General features: G+C 34.4%; 1 protein-coding gene across 38 annotated transcripts in view; it reads right to left on the bottom strand.

Annotated features, from left to right (window-relative positions):
- Nucleotides 1-820: 820 nt before the first annotated feature.
- LOC110101007 (serine/threonine-protein kinase prpf4B) overlaps nt 821-13906 on the bottom strand; it is a 28060-nt gene continuing 14974 nt past the window's right edge. For 10 of the 38 annotated variants that reach the window (XM_028697682.1, XM_028697683.1, XM_028697685.1 and 7 more), the window contains one exon: nt 2972-3513. The gene's annotated coding sequence lies outside the window, so the exon portion shown is untranslated. Of the gene's footprint in view, nt 1170-1745; nt 2634-2971; nt 3514-4520; nt 7731-13906 lie in introns of those variants that run through there. The other 28 variants (XM_028697693.1, XM_028697692.1, XM_028697679.1 and 25 more) reach the window with 5 other exon arrangements.

The following is a 13906-nucleotide window of genomic DNA, read 5'->3' as shown; positions in this document are numbered from 1 at the left end:
AACTTACTTCAAAAAAAAAAAGGATTACATTTACTTTACTGTACTCCACTTTATATTCCAACCAACCACGCATTTTCAAAATCCTTACATTTCAAATACTTTATATTCTAACCAACCATCCCCTTAAATAATTTTATAGTATGCAGAAGTGCATAATTTAAGTTCAATGTGTTCTTAATATACGTGCTTCATCTCATCAAATAAATTCTTATCCCAAATATTTGAATATATGTCAAGATCCAAAAATTATAACTAAATTTAAACTTATTTGCATACTTTTTTAAGATAAATGAAGCATCAATTATGTGTAAAAATTACCAATATCTGTGTAAAATTCCTAGAAGGGAGTAAGCGTAATAAATATATATATATAAGCCACATAATTGACCTGTTGCAAGAGGGCCAGCATTGAATGACCGTAGTTCACATAAATGCAACAAAACATTTCCATTGCTGTGGAATATAATGTCTTCGATTAAAAAAACATAGTAAACATATTTAAAATAAAAAGGCAAAAAACTAAAATCAAAGCTTCATTCAGATATAATGTGCGAACATTTAATGTCTGCTTCTGTGTTGGAAGTTTCAGCTTACTATTAGCAAACAAAGCTTTTTTTTTTTTTTTTCCTTTCCACAGTAGTAAATATACTAAGGTTTCATTTGAGACGGCTTTCTTACTGTTTTTTAAAACAGCTTTCTAATTAAAAAACTGATTTAAGAAGACGTAAGAAATCTGTTGCAAACAAAGCCTAAGTAAGCGGTTATCACATTATAATCAAACACATGCTGTACGTATTATCGTGTCAAGGGCAACAGGATGTAATGTAAGAAGCCAACTCTTTTTATAGCAATTAATTAAAAGAGTTCACTCTTTAGGGCATCTCCAAACGAAAATCTTATTATTCACTCCAAAATGCAGTGAAACTAAAAAATATCGTGATTCATCTTCAATCAAACGCCATTTTACCACCTAACCGTCGCTCTCTTCTTTCGCACCTTTCTTCCGCAAATTCAGTAGAGACAAAAAAATGACGCAGATAAACAATGTGCCGCCAATATTGACTTTGCACTGTTCATCTACGATCAAATGACAGAGAAAAAGGCGATCGGTTGCAACATTTGAGGGCCTCCATTCAGTTGTTTGACAAACGGTTGGAGATGTCCTTACTCTTCAATAAATAATGAAAAAACAGCTACCAGTTGGATTTTACAATTAAAAAAAAAAATACTATCAATTGGCCTCCAGACTCTCTACTCTCTAGGTACAGACGCACGTAGATATAAATATTTTAAAATCCTTCTTACTGTGGCACAGCAGTTTGACAATTAAAGGTACGTTCTACGCTACAAAGTCAAAATGCAAATAGATTAAAAAAACAAAATGTTTTGCAAGGGAGAAAAAAAAAAAAAGAAGAATTGTGCCAATGTATTAATTATAATCCGCAAAGTTATGAGATTAGAAAATTGATCAGACTCAGTTTATTTTTTTATATTCAACAGCAATTCTTTAAAGCATTAAGAGTTTAATTTGTTAAGGCTTTGCTTGGGACTGCTTTTTTACTGCTTCTTAAAGCGATATTTTAAACGAAGCCTAAATTACGCTAAAGCTTCGTTTGAGACGGCTTTTTAACTGTTTCCTAAAGCAAAACTTGCTTTAAAAAGCAGTAAAAAAATCGTCCCAGATAAAGCCTAAATCTCACTATAACAAGAAGGCTCAAATATTATACAAGCTGAATACATTATACTACCATGGAAAATGCTCATATATTATTTGGCAATTAAAATCGAACTGTTCTCCACACCAACTAAAAAACAAAACAAAGATGTGTCAAAGTAAACATACTAATAATTGCCGTAAATAAATTTTACCCAAATGAAAATTTACGGCACGGCCTATCTTCGCAGTCACTAAATGCCAACGTTTAAAAAACTGACAACAGAAACCTGTAGGAGCATTCATATATTTCATACAAGCTGACACAGCATTCATTAACACCATATCTGCTGCATTTACTGATCATAATTCTGAAACATGAATGCCGACAGATTGAAGCAATCTAACAATTCAACTAGCCCCCCCCCCCAGCTCCAACCGGTCTAGCCTAATTTACGAATTTTTATTCTATGCAAAGTCCGGATATCATCCGGAGACCAACAAAAATGCACCACATCATTCAAAAGTGTACCGCGCTTGATACCGAGCGTGGTACTGACGCTTGGTAACAAGCGCGGACCGGACGGTTCTCCGGTCCGGTGTCCGCACAGAATAATCTCTCCTAATTTACACAATGTTACATAAGTGAGAAACTTACGTGGAGTCTTCATATTCTCATGGTTTAGCAGTGGGTAACATGATTCCAAATTTCCAATCTTAAGCAAGACTTTATAAGAGTTCAAAAGAACAAACAAAATACTCCTGTAAACTTGTGGACAATGATAAAGGTGGAATTTGCTGCATAATTGATGACTCTACAGTAAAACTTAAAGCAATGAATGACAAAGCATTCATTCCAATGGAGATATGGCATGTCTGCCCAAGAAATATGAGAAAAGTTGTCATGACTGGTAAGATTCTAATGCCGCCGTGGCATGGTCAAAATCACCATTTTGACGGCATGTAGCTAGCATAATCTCTATTCAAACAAGAATGTAAAACATAAAAGTATCAAATATCTGCTTCAGAAAAGTTCATACTTTATAACTGTGTACTCGTAAGAGATTTGAATTAAAAGATAAATAGAGGTAAACCACAGGATGATGGCTCACACAACTGTACCTACTCTTCTATAAAATACTTCATTGAGTACAATTTAACAGAGACTTTGACAGTTTTATGAAAGTTGGAGATTCATAAATGGCGCCTGTGATAGCTTCCACCGCTACTTATATTAAAAAAAAAAAGGTTAAGGTTTTGAGAGTTACCAGGCCCCTCTAGAAAGTTTAAAAAAATTTTACATTACACACATCTATCTCAATGCATAACAGGTTCATCACTTCAAATTATTTGCTAAAAACTTGGGATTACATAAAACTTTTTTAGCAATAGTTGCAGCTTTATGTTTCTACAGTGTAAGTTCATTATTTATCCACAAATTCCATTTACATCCTTTTTATTCACTAATACAACATCTAGGCATCATTATTGCCAACTTTCACAATCATATAATGAATCTTTAGCTGAGAAAATGGCCCGCATAACATCAAATTGGGTAAGGAAACTTGCTCACAAATACTTGGCTGGTCTTCAGGATTTGGCCCTCTAAAGAAAAAGAAACATGCTTCTCAAGCCAACATTTCTTAAACCCTAAAATCTCGAGATATATTCCTCATATTATTTTACTTTATAGTATGTTAAATACATCAAAAAATAAATAAAAAATAAGTGCTATAAGAACATGGCTTGGTAAGTATTGCTAGTAGAAAAACCAACAACCCAAGGCCAAAGACTGAGCAAGGCCAAGCCGAGATACCAGCCATAAAACAGACGATGTTGCATAACAGTTCATTGCTTTTCTGTTTAACAATCTAAATTAACAAACATCGAATTTGTGTATGATTACACAAGATAACATGCAAGAACATTGTCACAACTACATTTGACGGCCGAAAGATTTCTGGTAGTCAACAAAATGAGATATGAAAAAAAATATATATATATATATACAGATGACAACTTACTCGAGGATAGTAGTGAAGCTGTTGCAGCTGCTAGAATTGACCTACTTCATCATTAGTTGGAACTGAACGTGAGATGGACATTTAGGCTTCGTTTGGGATGGCTTTCTTATTGCTTCTTAAAGCAGTTTTTTAGTTCAAAAATTAAAAATTTTGTACTAGGAAGCTATTTTAAGAAGCAGAAAAAAAAAACCGTCCCAAACAAAGCCTTAGATGATAAACAGCAACAGAAAATTATTAATGGCAAGTTTTTAGCTATTCCGCTGACTAAAAATGGAAAAAAAAAAAGCACACCAGCAACACTAGCAAGCCCATGAACAACTAGTGACCCACGCAAGCCACATATGATCAATAGCATAGTATCAAGGTCAGTGGAACAGTTTAGCTGACCAAAGAAGCGCAAAGTTTTATCGGAAGTGGACAAAATCTATAGGAAAATTGAACATCATAACGCATGAAAGAAATCTGCATGGCTTGGAGTTATTTCATTTAACCATATTTATAACATGGTGTTTATGTATGAACTTCATTGAGCGTATATTGAGTATGAAATTGGATGCAACAGTTAATTTTCAACTAGGGCCAATTTGTTTCACATTAAGTGCTTGGAAGGCTTTGGATCTCAGCTCCAAAAAGCTAATAACATTAAATTTGCAGTGATAAATATTTGTTAGGAAGGGAATTGGTCTTTTTTTAATCCATTCCATTATTTTTATTACTAGTTGTTATTATAAATAAGTAATATTCTAACCCATCATATCAACAATTATTATTATTCAATTGCTCCTATCATTCAATTGCAATTAAAGTTAAATTTTGTTATTATACATTAACATTAATATATAGTTATTAATATGTTGTTTTATTTTATATTACATTGAATCCAATGTTAATAAATATGGAGAGTTGAAAATATATATTATGATTGAAGAATGTTTAGAAGATGACAACGAGTCAAACTTCAAGGATGATATAATTATTACATATGAGGGCTATTGGAAGAATATGAAAGTAAGTATGAGGCTGCCGTGGATTCTAATCTTTATGGTGTATTTAAGTATTAAATGAATATTTACTTTGAATCTCCTTTCAAATTTTCATTTTATAATAACATTTAATATTGTGATTTGTAGTATATATCTTTATACTTACGAATTAAATAAATATGTTGATATTTTATTTCATTTTTATGAATTATTTGTAAGTTCAAGTGTTTTTTATTTTTCTGTTTTTTAGGCTTACGTCTCGATCCGCCTTGAGGCTTAAGCCTTGCCTCGCTAAATAAAAAATGCCTCAATTCCCAATTTCGCCTTTTTAAACCTTGATAAATACTTCTTCAATCATTTGATTCATCAAAATTCTACTAAAAAGTGTATTTATTCAAATCATTATAATACATCATCATCATCATTAATCTTATCCAAACATTCAAGGTGTTGTTATAAATCCTAATTTTGTTCATGTTAGTACTAAGGTATTATACCTATTCTTTGGAAATCATTTTGAATTTATATCCATATAATCATGTCTCCTCTTAATTGAAGCATTTTCTACCATTCATTACATATGTCCTAACCAAACGACCTATATTGATGTTCAATCACCTAGTTTCCAATTAAATGTAACTCAAACATCTCCTCTAATAAAATGACTCCTTAATTTATCCTTCATCATTTTGCCACGTATCCTTCTCAAAATTCTCATTTTACACACTCAACTTAAACATCAATGACATTTACAACCCAACATTAGAATTCATACATTAACAATCTAATTGAGGTTCATAAAATTTACCTTTAAAGCCATATGATATTCTATTATCATATAAAACGCCTGAGAAACTTCTCCATTTTGGGTATCCAACATTAACTCTGTAAGTAATAACCTAGTCTATATATGCTCAAGCTATTAAGCCTATCACATATAGGTATCACAACACCTTGAAATATAGTTTTGTATTATAAAGGAGAGTAAAACCATATGTTAAAAGAAGATAATAAAGAACGTCGTTAGCAAGTCTATTGCACCACCAGCATAAATTTGGAGATTGCCAGCTAGGCCAGAAGATTAGTGACTCTTTGTAAGAGTTATGGAACCCTCTTCCTTCATGAAACTACATTAACATTTATCTGATGGGGACATCAGAGCAGGGAACGTATATCAGAGGCGTGGCCAACATCTGCGGCCACGATTACGTCGATGTATTTTTGAGTTATGTCATGTATTTGTTTTATTATGTTATTTGTTATTTATGTTGTATTTATTTTTCCTGTTTTTACCCCTTAAGGAAAGTCGTTTGTAAGCCCTAAGGGCAAGGTCTTCTTTTATCTTTGAGTCCTTTTGTTCGAGGCTATTTATAGCCCTTATGTTCTTCTTCTAAAGTTAATGAATGAATGAATGATTATAAAAAAAAAATTCAGCATGTTACTTTCTTGTGAGAGCTTGAGGACTAAGGAGAAGGATCCCTAGGAGAAGGAGAATCATGCATCACCCGCCAACCTAGAAGAGTCGGGTTCGTGTTCTTAATTTTCTATCTCTTTCCCTTCACCGTCCCACCACCAACACTGGCCCTCTTCACCCAACCGACCATGTTTACGCCAAAAACTCCACCTTCACCAAGCTTCGTTCCCCTTACTCGCCGAGCTCCACATACATCCCCACCTAACCGCTGGCCCCCATTCCCGAACCCAAGCAAGCCGCCGGCCCTTGATCCCTTTCCCCTTGGAGTTCCATTGCCTATTTTAGATTGATATAATTTGGGCAGATTTTGAATTCAAATTCATCCAATTTGAAATTTAAAATATTTCCTAAATTAATAAATCTATTTTAAAAAAGTTTCCTAAATTAAACTCCATTTGAATTTCAAGTTAATTGGAATTCCTTTACCACTTTCCTTCTTTAAGTCAACATATTTTTGGAAAGGATTTGAATTTGAAATAAATCAATTTTAGATTTCAAATCTTTCCTTTTCTCTTAACCCTATTTTTGGAAAGGTTCTTATTTAAATCAATCAATCAAATCATGATAGATTGATTAATTAAAGTCTTAATTCCAAATACATTGCATCTAAACACTTGGCCCCTCTCTTTCTCTTGGCCGAAATTCCCGAAGGGCCCACCCCTAAATTCCCTTTCCAAAATTAAACCTCTTTCTTTGGAATTAAATCCAAATTCAGCCTTAACCGCCCCCTCTCTCCCCCTCTTAGGCTATTCAAATTCTTGCCAAATTAAAAGGACTTTGATTTGGAAAGAAATTTCAGCCTTCCCACCTAATTTTCCCACTCCAAACTTTAAACCTAATTATGAAATTCTGAACCTAATTCTTCTCCAAGTTTCTTCCATTGGCCAGCCACCTCCCATCCTTCCCTCCACTTGATTTCTTGAGAGAAAATTCTCTCTCAAGGGGATTCTTCAAGGCGAGCCAAGGATCATTACTTTCAACACTTCAACGCGTGGGAGAAATTTCATTTTTTCCAATTGAACCTTCAAAGGGAGCTACAATGAACATCTTCAACCTCTCAACTACTTGTTTCCGGGTGTTGATAAGGGTGAGCTTCTTTCCTTTTTTAAATTATCTTTCTAATCCCCTAATCTTGTAGGTGATGACGATTCACAAGAAGCCAAGCCTCGCCTTTGCCTAAGCTAGTAAACGTAGGGTTTTGTTTCGCCGTTGCCCAAAACCTAATAAGCGTAGGATTGAGTGCACCTCATTTGTTTATAATCTTATTGTTAGATTAGGGATTTTCGTTGAAAGCTATTATATTTGCATGTCGTTGATTTTCATTGTTATTTTGATAATTCAAAGCTCTTATTGTGCAACTTAGCTTAAACGGAAGTGACCGCTCTTACGTTTTATTTTGTCGTTTTTATTTGCTAATAGTTCTAATCATTATTATTCTAACCAATAAGTCGTGCAAGTTCTTATCAAATTATTTTAAACATTGTAGTCCCACATCATTATCCCAACATCTTTCAAGCAGGAGTAGGGTGCTAGAAGAAGCCATCACGGACACAAGCCAGCTACCATCTCCAGCAATCTTCCCAACCTAAGAAAAACTAGAAGAAGCAATATTTTTGTCATTCCAGGCAAGCAAAAGTAACACCATATGCAAAAGTAACATCAACAGAGGGAAAGGACTAAAGCAAATAAGAAACAAAACAACTTAGAATTTATATGGAGGCCAAAAAAGATCCAGACAACTCACAACCAATATGAGGTCAAAGTTGAAGCAAAGGACTCCCTCTATCTCCAATATTAATTTGCAAGAACAAATCAGCCAAATGGTCTGCCCTAATATAGAAGGCTCTTTTGGAGTTGGGCTTGGTTAACAAGTTATCTAAGTTACCAAAGAGGATCAAGATGATGTGCCACACTTGGGCTAATCTAAACACAAATTAGGTTTACATCTAGACATGGAGACTCTCAGTAAGTGTAAACTGAGCTTGAATGGGAAATGGTTAGGTTTAACTTCCACGTATTCCATAGGAGCATAACTAACTACACTAGTGTCCCAGGCTATAAATCAATAATTAAACATGCTTATCACCTTACTCCCCCCTTCACCATATGTTCACTATACTCCATGCATAAAGAGAAATGAGTAGAAATAAGCTTGATTATAAGAATTTTCCAATTTTGATGCTTTTATTTAGAAGTTGAATTAAATTAGTAGTTATCTTGAGACTATAAATAGATCCTTCGATGTAGTTCATTCTCATGGCAATTTTAAAGCAATAAGCTCTGAAACTCATCAAAATACTCTCCATAGTCAACTAACCTCCCTCTTCCCCTATGCATTTCACAAGTTACTTTCCCTCTACCCAGAATGAATAAGGAAAATTACTAATATGACGAAAGTAGAAACCCCACCCAATCCAAGAAGAAAATCAAGGAAGGCATCCCCAAATTACTCTAATACTATCTCATAAGTTCCTCAAAACTTAATCACCTCCTGCATTCACAAAAAACCTTCACGCAATATAGCCTTGGCCAAACCCTACCAAAGAACCCTATAAGTTCGCATGGTATTTTGTACGAAGACATTTTCTAGAACCTAACAGTCCTAAATTTGGATCATGCTGCATTGACGCCATAATTAAATGATAACTACGAAAATTAAATCATTTGATTTCTCCTTATTTCCCACCCTTCTCTTTTACGCATATCAATAAATCAAATAATGCACTAAACTACAACGTTTTCTCATAATGTCAGACCTTGGGTGGGTTCTGTATTTTAAACAATGAACAAAATTAATGAGATAGATAATTATTAAAAAACATTTTAGGGGCATTTTTTTATCATCCATTATAATCTCTCTTTTTTTTGATAAGAATAGAGAGGGAGTTGAAGGTAAACTTGAATTATGGAGGTCAACCTTAGAGTTTAAAGGTTTTCGCTTGAGTAGATCTAAAACGGAATATATAGAGTGTAATTTTAGTAGTAATAGACCTAGTGAGAGGATTGTGACTTTGGGTGATCAAGTCATTAATAAGAGTACACGTTTTAGATATCTTGGATCTATTGTTCAGAGTGATGGTGAAATAGATGGGGATATTATCAGCAGAATTCAAGTTGAATGGTTGAAGTGGAGGAATGCATCGGGCTTGTTGTGTGATAGAAAAGTACCCCTCAAACTTAAGGGAAAATTCTATAAGATAGTGGTGAGGCTGGCAATGCTTTATGGTGCCGAATGTTGGCCATTAAAAGAGAGGCATGATACTAAATTAAGTGTGGCAGAGATGAGGATGCTCAGGTGGATGAGTGACTTTACCCTTGGAGATAGGATACGAAATGAGCATATACGTGAAAAGGTTGGAGTAGCTCCAATAGAAGATAAGATTAGAGAGAGTCGCCTTAGATGGTTTGGTCACATAAAACGGCGGCCTTCCTACGACCCGGTTAGGAGAGTAGAGGTATTAGATTTGACTTATGTTAAGAAAGGTAGAAGCAGGCCTTAAAAAAAAACTTGGTTAGAAAATATTAGGAATGACCTTTCTTTATTAGATTTAAACGAGAATTTGACTTTTAATAGGACACAATGGAGAAAAAAGATTCATGTTGCCGACCCCACGTAGTGGGATAAAGGCTTGATGTTGTTGTTGTTATTGTTGTCATTATAACTTATCTCAATATTTCTTTGCATAAAAGTGGACATGCTTTCTTAACAAAATCAAAGGATTACTAAACACATTGGCATTCATCAATATGGTAGATAAAATAATTAGATAGCAAAACATTTGAAATCACTAATTTATTCTGGTAATGAACAGACTTTCAGGTACTTCTGTAGTGTATACAAAAATTCTATCTGTCACCTTCCTTTAAGTTAACTACCCATCTTATTGGTGCATCCTACATCCATTGTAGATGGCCAAACAACTAAAATATGTTTGGCAATCTAACCTTAATGATACTCCAACAATCCCATTCATATAATCATTTCACAATATACTAACTAATTTTACTATATATCCTTTTTTAATATCATCATTCTACCATACATAAGCAATCAGATTTGACATGTATTAAAAGTAGAGTTACCCGTAAGAAAATTCCATTATCAAATGAAACTCAAGCGACAATGAATATCACTAGTGTGCACAAGGGTTATTAAAAAAATTGGAGATTTCAAGGAAGGCATAATTTCTGCAGTTAGTTGCTTGGTAAAATGGAAATGGGCCTCAAAAATAGAATTCATAGGAGAGTATTAGGGCATAAATTTATAGAAGTTGAAATTAGATTTGAATAATACAAGGATCCAAGCGTTGTGCAATGACAAAGCCATTGATGGCCAAGTTGTATGAAGAACTAATAAGGTTAAAATAAGAAATGAATTGAAAAAAAAGAAGCTATAAGTAGTATCAAATGAGGAAAATAGACTTGGGCAGTATAGCATGTACAATAAATGGTAAAAGATAAACGAATAAGAATAGACAAAATAAATGAGAAAGCATTAAGAAAAAAAGAGACATGAAACAAAAATATCAAGGTTAGATGATGTGCAAAAAGAAATTGAGCAAAACAAAATAAACACCCTATGTAGCACAACATAAATGAATAAAAAGACTGTGTAAGACTAGTCCCAAATAGTTGGGGATGTAGTTAATGGAGATGATAAAATTTAAGGTAAATTACACCCTATATGATGCACATACACAGACATGGCGACATGGATACGACATGAAATAGACACGGGACACGTTAATTATTAAGAATGTAGAACACGGACACGGGTTGGACATGGTATTATATTTTTATATTTTAAAAATAGTGTATAAAAATTGAATAAGTATAATATTAAAAATAATTTAAAAATAATAAGTCATTTAATTAGAATATGTGTTTAAAAGGATAAATATTAGGATGTCGAGAGTCGGGCATTAATGTCGTGTATCAGACATCGAGTGAGGAGACGATAATACTGTCGAGAGTCGTGCATTGTTGTTATGCACTAAGTATCGGGCGTCAATGTCAAGAGGGAATCTATCATCAATGTTAAGAGGGAGTAAGTTGTCAATGTCAAGATGACGTCGGACAAAGATGAGTTGTCAATTATGGGTATAGAAATTGCTAGTGTCGAGCATCAATGTCAAGACAATGTCAGACTTTGATGTTGAGATGCTTTTGAAATGTTGATGTTGTAACAACGTCAGACATCGATGTTGAGATGTCATTGGGCCTTATTGTGAAACAAAAGTCGCAAACCTGCCAAATAGAAATGAAAATGAGAATATTCAATGAATTGGGTATTGAGTGCGGTTCATTGATTTGGTGTTGTAAAGAGGAAATAAGAAAATTAATTTTTATATTTTAAATAAATTGAAATTTTAAAAACAAGCAATTATATTAAAAAAAATTATAAATTATTTAAAACACGTGTCCAATTTGTATTTAATATTTTTTTAATCAGACATGTTTTCGGCATGTCCGACATGTGTCGGAGGAGTGACAGACGCATATCATGTCGGATACGTGTCAGACACTGCATACCTCTTTGAGTAGAAGTGTCGGTGCATCATAGATTACAGCCAAGGGGTTTACAGGCTGCTTGACATTAGTGAGATTTTTTTAAACCTTACAATTGGGTCCCTAATCTTTGATTATATGCAAACTTTATCTTGGTCCATGGTCCAGAAGGATAGGAAATATACCCATAACGATATATAGACTAATTGTGGAATGACTGAATAAAATGAGGTAGGCAAAAAATAATATGGTTAAAAGATGTCAAAAATCAAAATTTAAGCAGAATGAAATAAATACCTTATGTAGCACTCAAGAAAAATGAATGAAAAGGGTTTATAAGATGGCCCAAATAGTTGGCACATAGCTGATGAGGATACTACTACTAAAACAACAACAACAAGCCTTAATCCTACAACCATATAGCAAATGAGTATGCTGACAAAACATTCAGGTAAATTATATCAAGTCTCCTAATGCCATGGGGTTGATAGAGTCACATCTTTTTAAAACTCTTGGGTCCTTAAGTTTGATTATGTGTTTCATCTAAGTACACCCCTAAACGATCCATTAAAATCCTTCATATTCCTGATATGGTATTCACTATTAAGATGAGCAATGAGATCCAATTGAGACAATTTAACAAACACTAGGGAGTAGATTTCCACACCCTGCACTTCACCAATCGTAAGCTCCAACAAACTCGTGGCTGTTGTGTTGTATAATAAGGCAAACAGAGACAAAGGAGTTTCAGGAAAAGGGAAATTTTTGCAATATGTGAGTCTTTGCTCCAACTAAAATTAACACAAATCAAGCATTTTCATAGGCGACGTATTTTTTCAAGTTTTCCTGAGGATTTAAATAATTATGACTTGGTTCAAAGACCTTAAGCTATTATCTTTTTTTATGTTTATCTTCTTTATCAGTAACTTTAGGTTTGCAGATATTTCAAAAACATGTGTAAATGTAATTGATGATAGTTAAATTATGGTTGTACTTCTTACTTACATTTTAATTTTGGATAGCTAATGCATTCATATTTTTAGTTTATTTTTGTTTAAATGTATTTTGAAAAATGTTAGTTGTGTTTTATGTTTTTTTAAAGCTATCCTATGATGGTTGGGCATCCAATGATCATGGTAGGAATGTGCTAGGCATGGCAAGCCTTGGGTTTGCTTGCTCTTGGGTCCATTTTGTCCTTGGGCTACTTGCTAATTTCGGTTTGGTGAAGTTGCTGCTCTCGGGTGGGCCTTGGTTGCTTGGTGTTGAGCTCAAAATTCTGGATTCTACTTGGTGTTAGCTCATAAATGTTTGAGCTGAAGTTTAGCTCAATGATTGGGGTCTAAATGCACTTGCTAGCTCATTAAATAAAAAACGTATGCTATTATTTCAAGCACATTATTGAGGAGTTTATTGGAGTGGACTTGTGCCTCTTCCCCTCCCTTTGCCTTCTCGGTTTTCCCTTGCTGGCTGGTTTCCCGTGACCTGCTGCCTTGTCTCCTGTGCTGGCTCTTCGGGTCCCTTGTTGGCTGGTTTCCCGTAACCTGTTGCCTTATCTCCAGTGCTGGATTTTCGGGTCCCTTGCTGGCTGGTTTCCCGTGGCTGATTGGGGGGAATTCCGTGGACTTTTTTCCTGTTTTCTGTGCAGATTTCCTGCTGGTGTTTTGCTGTCTTTTGGCCTTATATTTGGTGACTTTTGGCCTTTCATTTCCCCAATTCTAATTGGATTTGGTTGGAGGTGTTATGGCTATTTGTCTACCTTCTTTTGCCTATAAAAATGAGTTGTTTTGGGATGAAAAGGATTGTTGAAAAATTCTGAGCAAAGTCTCTACAAAACCTGAGGGTTTCTTCTCTTGGAAAAGCTTGAGAGATTGTTCCACTCCCTTTCCTCCTCTCTATTTCGTCTTGGCTTCTAACCCCTTCTTCTCTACGCAAGTTCCACTCCACCTGTATCCTTCTTCTTGAGCTTTGGAAGTGAATGTTGGCTGAAGTTTGGAGACATTTGCCGGAGGAGTTTGATAGGAAGTTGGACTCTTTTGCAGTGTTGGACCCTTGGTTTGCAAGCCTAAGCACAATTTTATTATATATTCATACTCTCGTTGCATGTGAGGAAACCGCTAGACGGTTTTAATAAGGATAGCGTTTTTATTGTTTTATTTTGTTTCGTTCGATTTGGCTTTTGTTTCTTCTAAGTTTGATTGGATGTTTGCAAGCTACATTTGAATCGAGTTTGGTTTATGTTTTGTCCTGGTGTTCTCCAATTTGT

Source organism: Dendrobium catenatum, unplaced genomic scaffold, assembly GCF_001605985.2.
Source record: "Dendrobium catenatum unplaced genomic scaffold, ASM160598v2 fragScaff_scaffold_989, whole genome shotgun sequence".
Classification (NCBI taxonomy): Eukaryota; Viridiplantae; Streptophyta; class Magnoliopsida; order Asparagales; family Orchidaceae; genus Dendrobium; species Dendrobium catenatum.
This window is presented reverse-complemented; position numbering and strand designations above follow the sequence as displayed.